At 48.9% G+C, this 10,713-nt stretch overlaps 1 pseudogene; it reads left to right on the plus strand.

The window, feature by feature from the left end:
- Positions 1–1,145: 1,145 nt before the first annotated feature.
- LOC122151385 lies at positions 1,146–1,244 on the plus strand (annotated as a pseudogene).
- The last annotated feature ends 9,469 nt before the right edge of the window (positions 1,245–10,713 follow it).

The following is a 10,713-nucleotide window of genomic DNA, read 5'->3' on the forward strand; positions in this document are numbered from 1 at the left end:
TTGTAAATCTCTGTGGCATAGTGCAGCTGCAGGCTCTTAGAGAGTGGGGCCCTGCTGTGGCCCCCCCACCTGCTGGTTTACAGACAGGATGAGCCTGGCCCTGGAAACAAGAAGATTGCATGACCTCTGGGCCCTCACACTCACTGATTTTATTCCAAGAGGAGGGTGCTTCTGCCCAGAGTCCTGGTAAAAATAGACTGGGAGCCGGCAGCTGGCCTCCTGACGTCTGGCTCTCTGGTCCCTGGAGAGTCAGCCCAGCCAGCGCCTTTACTGCAGAGCAGGAGACTGAAGCCCAGAGTGGTCAGGTGACCTGCCCAAGGTCACAGAGCAGGTGGGCAGCAGAGCTGGACCCAGAATCCTGGACCTGTGACTCCCCACAGGTCCCCTCTGTTATACCTGGAACCCCCCTGCTCCTATGAACCCTAACCTAGGTCAGGTACTTGGCCTTCATTCCAACCCTCTTGTCTCTAAGTCATAGCAGCCCTGTTTACCTGTCCCTGCACTTTGCTATAAGCTCTTTGAGACCAGATAAGGTGGGGTTGGGCTCTGCCCCCATATGCACTCACCAGTAATAACAGTAACAGCTCACATTCATCCAGCACTCGACCTGTGCCACCGAGCACTGTACACATATTAACTCGTTTAATTGTCACAACAGTTCTTTGAGGCAGATGATATGATTATTACACCCATTTTCATGAGTGAGAGAATGAGGCTCAGAGATCTTAACTCACTTCTTCATTTAAATGAACTCATGGAGGAAAATTTGACTTTCAAGCCTGAAAAAGTACAGGGGCCCCTTGCCCACACCAGCAGGTAACCTCATGATTCCACATGCAGAATTCTGTTTCCAGGGTGTCATGGTGCTAGGAGCCCTGGGCATGCACACAGTCACCTTCCAGACCTTCCTAGCCGAGTCACCTTGAGAAACTCATTTCTTCTCTGAGCCTCAGATTTCTCACCCATCAAAGGGGAAGATGTTCACCAACCCATCGGGGGTCTGTTAGGTCACTGACTCCCAAAGGGGTGGGCAGCATGGATCATGTTGGGGGTCCAAAGTGGAGAGCAACCTGAAAGAACATATTCTCAGTATGATTTCTTTCAGTCAATATGTAGAAATTGTTAAAAAATATAAAGAACAACTTGCTTTGGTAGCACGTACTGAGACTGGAACAAGGCAGAGGAAGTTAGCATGTCTCCTAGGTAAGGAAGACACACAGATTTGTGAAACGCCCCATATTTTTATGGTAAATGTAATGAATGTCACTGAATTATACACTTGTAAATGGTTGAAATGGCAAACTTTTTGTTATGTATATATATACATATATATATCATCACAGTCAAATTTGTAAAAATTCCCAAGCATATTACAAGAGGAGAGAGAGGCAAAGCAAAACCCCACTGAGACACCACCTCATCCTGCTCGAATGGTGATGATCAAAAAAACATGGAAAATAACAGGTGTTGGCAAGGATGTGCAGAAATTGGAACCCTCATCCATCGCTGGTGGGAATGCAAAATGGTGCAGCCTCTGTGGAAATAGCTTGGCAGTGCCTCAAAAAGTTAAACATAGAACTGCCGTATGACCCAGCCATCCCAATCCTGGGTATATCCTCAGAAGAATTGACTGTAGGAACACAAACAGAAACCTGCACCCCAATGTCCATCACAGCTCTATGCACAAGACTAAAGGTGGAAGCAACCTAAATGTCCATCCGTAAATGAACGGATGGGTAAACAAAATGCAGGCCATACATACAATTCACTATTACTCGCCATAAAGAGACATGAAGTCCTGGTACATGTCACAGCATGGACGAATCTTGAAAACAATACGTTGAGTGAAATAAGTCAGTCACAGAAGGACAAATATTGTCTAAGCCCACTTGTATGAAATAGGCAAATGGAAAGAGACCAAAGACTGGTAGTGGTGATGAGGGGTGGGAGAGATGGAGAAGGTAAGTCACTGTTTAGAGGACAGTGAGTTTCTATTCATGGTGGTGGAGTAATTGGGAGAAGGATGGTGGTGATGGTCGCACAACAGGATGAATGGAATCAGTGTTAATGAATTGTACACGTAAAACATGTTGGCTTGGCAAATGCTTTGAGATATATATATATATATAATAACACACACAAAAAAAGAATATCACACAAGAACCTAAGTTCTTCTGTTCATTCAAAGAGGGCTTGTTAGGAAGAGGGAGAAGGTGCCCCCTTAACTGGAAGCTCATGAAGGCCTTCTGTGGTCCCTGTCCCCGGGGGCTGGCTGAAAAGAATCCTGGCACAGCCACCCTGGTGTTGGCAATAATTACATCCTGGGAGGTGGCTTCAGCCAGAGAGGGACAGGTGTGAGGGGGGTGGTGGTAGAGGGAACAGCAGCTCCAGGCTCAGCTGAGTCATTGTAGGAGGCCCAGGCTCTGGGAGCATAAGGGGAAAAGGCCAGTGTCCTGAAGAGGAGGAGGCAGGAGTGAGGAGACCATCCAGAAGTAAGTGGACCAATGGGAGAGTGGATAGGACTGCCTGCCACTGAGCTGGGGCTGGCTAATCTTAGCCACCTCTCCCTTCAGCAGCTGCCACCTCCCTAAGACCTTCCACTGCCCCCTCCAACTCTGACACTCAGCACCCACAAACTCCCCTCATTCTCTCAGCCTTCCTCTTACCTTCAAATCCCTGAAACTATCAGGCAACTCAGGGCTGTAAGCCTAAGAAGGTCTCCAGAGTCAGACGGACATGGTCCATCTTCTACCCCCCATTTCCCATCTGGGTGACCTTGGGCAAGGGACTGCACCCCTCTGAGCCTCAGTTTCCTGATTTATATAATCAGGGGAGCACCGTCTTACTGAAAGCACATGCCATGACTTCAAAGAGTGATGCCTACAAAAGGCTGCATGCCATAGGATTCCACTGATAGGAGATGTCCAGGAAAAAGTGGACCAGTGGTCACCTGGGGTTGAGGGGAGATGGGGAATGAGGAATGGTAATAGGCACAAGGGTTCTTTTTGGGGTGATAAAAACATCCTAAGATTAGACTGTGGTGATGGTCACACAACTTCATGAATGGACTGAAGTCCACTGAATTATGCCTTTTAAATGGGTGAACTGTATGGTATGTAAATTCTGTCTCAATAAAGGTTAGAAAAAAAAGAGAGAGATGCCTCCAAAAAGACAAGTATTGCGTGGTCCCACCTACAGCAAGTGTCTGGGGGAGGCACGTGCATGGAGACCAGTCTGTGAGTGGTTCCCAGGGCTGGGGAAGGGACAGGAGGAGTCATTATTGAGGGAGCACTGAGTGTGTGTTCACAGTGACGGAAAATTTGGCAATGGATGCAGGCGATGGGTGCCCAACATGACTGATGTAATTGATGTCCCTGAATTATTCATGTCAAAAATATTGCTTTGGCAAAAAAAGACGTGCCTGTTGGTGGTTGGCACGCAGTGGGTGCTCTAGGCACCCATCCTGCCAGCTGCAATGCTGCCTGTCTGCCTTCATCTACTGGCTTGGGCTTCCGTTTCTTGGCCAGAACATGAGTCACTTTTCAGGGCTTGGGTGCTGAGGTTGAGGTATTCTTGTCCTGAAGGTCAGAAGAGATGACCTTGGAGGAAGCGGGGGTGGGCCCATCTGCCCTTAGGAAGGAACATCAAGCCAGGGTTCCACCGCAGTAGCAACTCAGTTCAGATGTGGGATGGATCAGACACCAGAGCCAGGGTGAGGTGGGGCCCTTGGACTCATGGACACTGCCTGGTTTTAACTCTCATCTCCCCCACTCATGGCTGTGTGGTCTTAGACAAGTTACTTAATCTCTCTGGTGTTATGGAAGGCTGAAGCGGAAGGCCAGAAGGATTTCACTGGAAATCACAGAACTTTAACAGACTAGCAGGCATGATTAAAGTAGACATTAACCATAGTGACTAACTTGCTATTTTCCCCTCCCTTTTGCTTTCTTTTAAGTAAATAGAGTAGCCAGCCTCCTTACAGATGCTGAGTTCTTTAGATCTGTTGTTTTCAATTATGTATTCTTCCAAGCATAGCCCGCACCCATGACTGGGTTCAGCTGAGAACCGTAACCTATCAAGCAAGCTGACCCTGGGAAGAGGGACGCTGATTCTGGAGTAAGCAGAGAGGAGAAGAACAAAGAAAGACATTCCTGGCCATCCAAGGCATCTTCAACCCCCTTTCCGTCTCCCTATACAATCACCTTCACCCCTTTGCTCTGGGAGACAGACACCTTAGAGAAACGATTCTCTCCGCCTCCTTGGGTCTTGATACTCAATAAACCTGTTGCTTTCCCACTTCAACCTGTTGTGATTATTGGCTGTTTGCGACAGGGGTGAGGACCTTGTTTTCCTACAACAGTCTCAGGGTCCTCTTTGGAAGAAACAGAGGTGATGATGTGCCCAGCCCTTCTTTCAGAGAGCTGTTGTTAGGTGAAAGGAGTTAATCCAGGCAGACAGGGTTTAGCACATCCTTAGAGCTGGGGAAATGGTGGTCTTTTCTATGATCTAATGAGAAGGGAGAGCAGGAAGAGGGGCCAAGCAAGGACCGGGAGATCTTGAGTCCAGCCCTGGTTCTGCTGTGCGTGAATGAATTTTCCTCCACCTTTTTCTAGAGCGTCAGCCTTTGTCAAGCTCACTCTCTACTCCCCTCTCTATTTTCACAGCAGTTCCACGCCCTGCGTGATGTTACTAGTGGATTTCCGTTTTGCAGATCTGACACGTGAGAGTCTGCCTCCTGGGGTCTAAATGTGTTCACCTGTTGAATGAGGGAAATGGACCCACGGAAGTCTAAGGCCCCCAACGCTCAGCCTGTTGCTGATGACCTTCCTGCTTCCTGCCCCACTCCCACCCTGCCCCGTGCCCATCCTCAACTCTAGGATTCACCCTTTTTTCTCACTGGGGTCCTGTGTTTTGTTTTCACACATCTGGCCTTGGTAGAATTCTCACCTTCCCTGTGGGGAGCCTGGGTTTGATTCCCAGCCCCTGAACCTCAGGCACAGCCAGCACCCATCTGTCAGTGTGTGGCTATGATGCTGAACAGGTGTCAGGGGAGCTTCCTGGCTATGAGAGGCTCAGAAGAGAGGCTGGCAGTCTGCTTCTGAAAATCAGCCAGTGAAACCCTGTGGGGCACAGTGGTTTGATCTGCAACCCATCGTGGGGATGTTGCAGGAGCAGGTAGGCTGTTGTTCTGTTAGGCAAGGGACTCCCATGAATGGGGGCCCACTTGACAGCAGCTGGCAATAGCCTTCTCTAGAGTGCTGGAGGCAGGAGCCCACGTTCCTCCTTTGTCCCCCCCTTACCTGGAGTTGTGTAGTGTGGGTTCAACTGAGCATCTACCTTGATGGAAATCCTGACCCAGCTTCACCTTGGGCTGCATGAATGACCTTGAGCAAATCTGGTTCTAAGCCTCTGTTCTGGTTACCTACTGCCGCTATGATAAGAGTATACCACAAATGGAATGGCTTGAACAAACAGGAGTTTATTCTCTTACAGTTCAGGAGGCTAGAAGTCTGAGTTCAAAGTGCCAGGCTCTAAGGGCTGGGTGAAAGCCCCTCGACCTTGGGCTTCAGCTCTGCCTCTTGCTCCCGGCCCACTGAAGCTAGAGGCCTCTTCACTCAGGCAGCTGCTGGCTGCTGAGGCTAACAAGCCCAAGGTCAACAAATAAAATGGCACAGTCCCAATGTTACCAAACCACATGGCAGGCCATTGATTCAAGTCTATTGAAAGTCCCAGGATCAGTAGAGCATGGCAGGCTGCTGAACAATGACTCGGCTACATGCAGGGTTGAAGTGTCCCATAAGCTAGAGAGTATTCCCAAGGCTTCTCCTTATGTACAGGAAGCAGACCACAGCCCTCAAGCAGCTACTCAGCTGCTCACAGTAGATTCCACCATGGAGCTAACTACCAGTCTCACCATGGGGAATACTACATCCAGCTGCCCAGACACTCAACCAGGCCCCCACCAAGTTGTCACACAAACTTAACTACCACAGCCTCCGTTTCCATAGAGTAAAACAAGCCTAAAACCCCCCAAGTCCTCTTCTGGGGGATAATAGTAAGGATTCCGAGACTCTGGTATCTAGGGTCAGGAGAGCACTGAATTTAACACCAGCCCCAATGCTTGGGGACACCTACCATGCCCAGGCTCTGCTTACATACCTCTGGAGTGATGGGGAGCTCACTGTCTCCCCTGGCAACCCATTCTGCCCATTTGCTTGACAGCAATGACTGTATGTAACATGTGTCATACCCAGTGGCAGGTGCTGGAGGCTCAAACATGAATAGGGGCAGGGTGGCGTGGAGGTGAGCCAGTTCTTCAGGGTGAGTCCTGACTGTCTCCCCACCCCCACTAGCTCTGTGTGGCCCCTGACACAGAGACGTCACCTAATCTAACCTCAGTTTCCTCATCTGTACAGAACAGTGGTAACACCCACCTTGGAAGGCCACCAGGGAAGTTAAATACCTGGTACCTAGGAGCCTTTGTCTTGTGCCAGGCTGGTTCATTTTTTATTTTAGTATTTTTAAATATTTATTTTATTTTTTAATTCTTATTGTGATTTGGGTGAAATTTTACAGAGCAAATTCATCTTCCATACAGCAATTCTTACACTTTGTTTCATGCAATTCCCCACAGTGTAACAGTTTTCTTCCCACTTCTTCCCTGTAGCTACCAGACTCATTCATTTTCAGAGGAGAGATGCTATCATCATTCCTATTTTATCCAATAAATTTTTTGGAGGCACAGAGAAGTTAAGGAACTTGCCTGAAGTCACACAGTGAGCGTACTGGGTAGAGCCAGGAAAAGCCCTCATATCTTGCACCTCTCCGGGCAGCCCAGTTCCCTTCCTACCACCGTGCGGACATGACTACTCTGTGCTCCCAGAAGCAGGCATGCCTTTCGAGGCTCCTTTTCTTAGAAGCAAAGAGGGGCTCGGGGCTTTCCATTATTTCCAGCTCTTCCCCTGTCAGGTTGTTTCTGATCCAGAGAACAGAGCCAGCACCTTACAGTGCATAACTTTAGTAGGCTTGCTAAGGAGTGTGGTGACGACAAGCTACCTGGAATCTGAGCTGCTTGACTGGAAGTCCCCCACAGGGACTCAGTTCCCCTGCAAATGATTCAACAAGAGCTGCCCTCCCCCTCCGGTCCTGTCCCACTGGCATCCACAGTAGGTGACAAGGTGGTGCTCTTAGCAGTGGGACAGGAGGAGCTGGCTCTGGGCCCACTGTTCCCAGGTCTGCCACCCATGTTGACCCAGCTCAGTATCAACCTCAAGACCACACTGCATCCGGGGCCTCCTCCTGGCCCCCAGGGTGTTTGCCAGCAGCGCTGGGATGGGTCTGGAGCCACCAGGCAGCATGGTGTTACCAGTGAAGCTGTGTCCCCAAATTGAGCTTTGCTGGTGTGATGTCGAGTGAGTTTGTTACCACACTATTTCCTTATCTATAAACTGGGCACAGTGTCAGTAGTCATCTGTCCTAGTTTCTTAGTGCTGCTATAACAGAAATACTACAAGTGGGGGGCTTCAAAGAACAGAAGTTTATTTTCTCGTAGTTTAGAAGGTTACAAGTTCAAGTTCAGGGTACCAGCTCTAGGAGAATGCTTTTGCTCTGTCCACTCTCAGTGCAAATCTTTGTCTCAGTCTCTGTAACCTGGGATCCCTGACGATCTTTCCCCCATGTAAGCATGTTTCTCTCTGAGTCTCATCTGTTCTTTTTTTTTAATTGTGATTTGGGTGAAACTTTACAGAGCAAATTCACTTTCTATACAGCAGTTCACACACACGTTGTCTTATGACATTGACTACAATTTTCCACAATGCAACAGCTCCCCTCCCACTTCCTCCCCATAGTTACCTCTTCCCTGTGTCCATCCCTCCATGCACTCCTGCCCCGTGAGCTGTCTCCCTGTGCATAAGCAGCCCTTCTTTCTCCCGTGATTGTTCTCTCCAAGGAGTGTACGTACCTCAGGTATATGTTCAACTCATTCATCTGCTCTTTTTTAGATCTCAAAAGCCATTAGGCTTAAAATATGTCCTACACTGATAAGGCCTCATTAACATAATAGAGAAAACCCTATTCCCACATGGGATTACATCCACAAGTATAGGAGTGAGGTTCCGATTCATATTTTCAGGGGACACAATTCAATCCATAACATCACATCATAAAGTCATTATTATGAATTATTATGAATTAACACATACGAAGCACTTAGTACAGCACCCACCACAGAGAAAGGGCACCACGAATGTGAGCTCTTACTATTATTACTCAAAATCCATCTACCCAGCTATTGACACAACAAATATGTACTAGGTATTGAATTAGTTATCTATTGCATCCTCAAAAGTTATTCTAAAACTTAGTGGCTTAAAACAATAAATACTGGTTATCTCTCAGTTTCTGTGGGTCAGGAATTTAGGAGCGGCTTAGCTAGATGGTTCTGGCTCAGGGACTCTCGTGAGCCTGTAGTCAGGACGTTAGTCAGGGCTGCAGGCATCTGAAAGCTAGACCGGAGCTGAGGATCCACTTCCAAGGAGGTTCACTCGCGTGGCTGCAAGTTCATGCTGGCTGTTGGCGGTAGACCTCAGCTCCTCGTGGTGCGGACCTCTCCACAGGGCTGCTTGAGTGTCCTTACAACATGGCCGCTCCTTGGCTTCTTCCAGAATGAGTAATCCAAGAGAGTAAAGGGGAAGCTGCATGACATTTCTGACCTAGCCTTGAAAGTCATTTACATAGTATCTTATTGGTAACACAGGTCTGCCCTGCTCAGTGTGGAAGGGACTACACAAAGGTGTGAATCCCAGGAGGTGAGGATCTCTGGGGCCCATTTAGAAGACTGAGAAACGAAGCTACATTTTAGAGATGAAACAGTGAGCAAAATCAGCCTCTGCCCTCAGAGTTGAGAGTCCCTGTGCGAGTGTGGGCGAGAGAGTGCATGGTGGGTACAAATGAGGGACAACGAGATCAAAGAAATACCTGGAGACACATTCTGTAGAGAGAACAGAGGGTGCCATGATGGTGTATAACAGCGTAAGACCCCACGTAATTAGGGTGGTGAAGGACGGTGTCTTGGAGGAGGAGACTTTGGGATGAACAGGGTGTTCCAAGCAGAGCGAACAGCACAAGCACACTAGGTGAGGTGCTGGCTTGATGGTTGGAGTGCAGACTGGCTCTTCCACTCCATTACTTCCCTGTCTGACTCAGTTTCCTCAAGGGGGTAATGATACTGCCTTGGAAACCCAAGGAGGGGTCACCATGAGTTGGGTTTGACTCGAGGGCACATAACAACAACAACATAACACTTCCTAAGTTTGGGAGGAGTTCCTGGGTGTCAAAAATGGTTAAGTGCTCAACTACCAGCCAAAAGATTGGTGGTTTAAACCCAGCCCACCTCATACTATAGGCCTGGTTATCTGCTGAAAGATCACAGCCTTGAAACAGTGAGGCCTGGGCCAGGGTAGTGGGCGCTGGGATAGAGGGGAGGAAGAGAGCCACGGAAGGAATGGATTTCTAAGGAGGAAAAGGAGGAGGGGACAGAGCCTCCTCCCTCTTCCAGGCCTTGACCAGGTCTACCCTCCTTTCCAGGGGTCCCATTCCCAATAACCAGCCCATAATCCAGCTCACACTAGCCACAGCCTCCTCCCAGCCCTGGGCTATAGGCCCTCCAAGTCAAAGTCATGACGACCACATCCTCGCGCTCGGGTCTCCCCTGGCCTCCCTGAAATGGTGGACCCATGCATCTGCATGAAGCAGAGCAGGAGACAGGCCTTCTGGGGTCCTGGTTCGTCCTCAGGTTTTTGGTGGGACCCTTTGTTGGCTGTCTTCTCTTCGGGTCTCAGTGACCCACCATTCCACAAAGGCACCCACAAAGCCTTCATTCATTCTGGTCTCCCAGGGGTTAGACAGGCTCCTTGCTCAGGCTCAGGGCAAGTCCCAGCTCTCTGCGAGCCCCAGCAGAGCCAGGCTTCCCTCAGACACCTGGACATTCCCTTGACTGGCTGGGTATATCACTCCCTTTCTGGGCCACTTTTTCTTCAGCTTATCACATTTGGCTGAACCCCACCAATTTGCTACAAGGATCAAGCTGGGCGGAAGATGAGGAAGTACTGTGTTATTATCTTTCCCTGTGCCTCTCTAGGGAGCTCTGGTAGCATAGTGCCTAAGGCATTTGACTGCTAACCAGAGGGCTGGCGGTTCAAACCCACCAGCCACTCCTCGGAAGGAAGATTGGACAACCTACTTCTGCAGACATACTGCCTCAGAAACCTGAGGAGGTGTTGCTATGAGTTGGGACTGACTTAAAGACAGTGAAGTTTTTTGTTTTTTTGTGGGTGCCTCTCTAAGGAGCTCTGGTGGCATTGTGCCTAAGGCATTTGGCTGCTACTCAGAAGGTTGCCCGTTCAAACCCATCAGTCACTCGCATAAGGAGGATGGGGCAATCTACTTCCATAAAGAAGTACCACCTTAGAGATCTAATGCGGATTGCTATGAGTCGGAATTGACTCAATGGCAGTGAGTTCTTTTTTGTGCCTCTGTGGATGTCCCTACGAAAAAACAAAACCCAAACTCACTGCCATCAAGTTGGATCCAACTCATAGTGACCCCTCCTTGGGTTTACAAGACATATCTCTATGGAAGTAGATTGCCCAATCTTCCTTCTGAGGAGGGCTAGAGGGTTGAACTGCCAGCCTTTTGGTTAGCAGTCAAATG

The sequence above is a fragment of the Orycteropus afer genome, unplaced genomic scaffold (genome assembly GCF_000298275.1).
Source record: "Orycteropus afer afer isolate SDZICR_OR568_19922 unplaced genomic scaffold, OryAfe1.0 scaffold00421, whole genome shotgun sequence".
NCBI lineage: Eukaryota > Metazoa > Chordata > Mammalia > Tubulidentata > Orycteropodidae > Orycteropus > Orycteropus afer.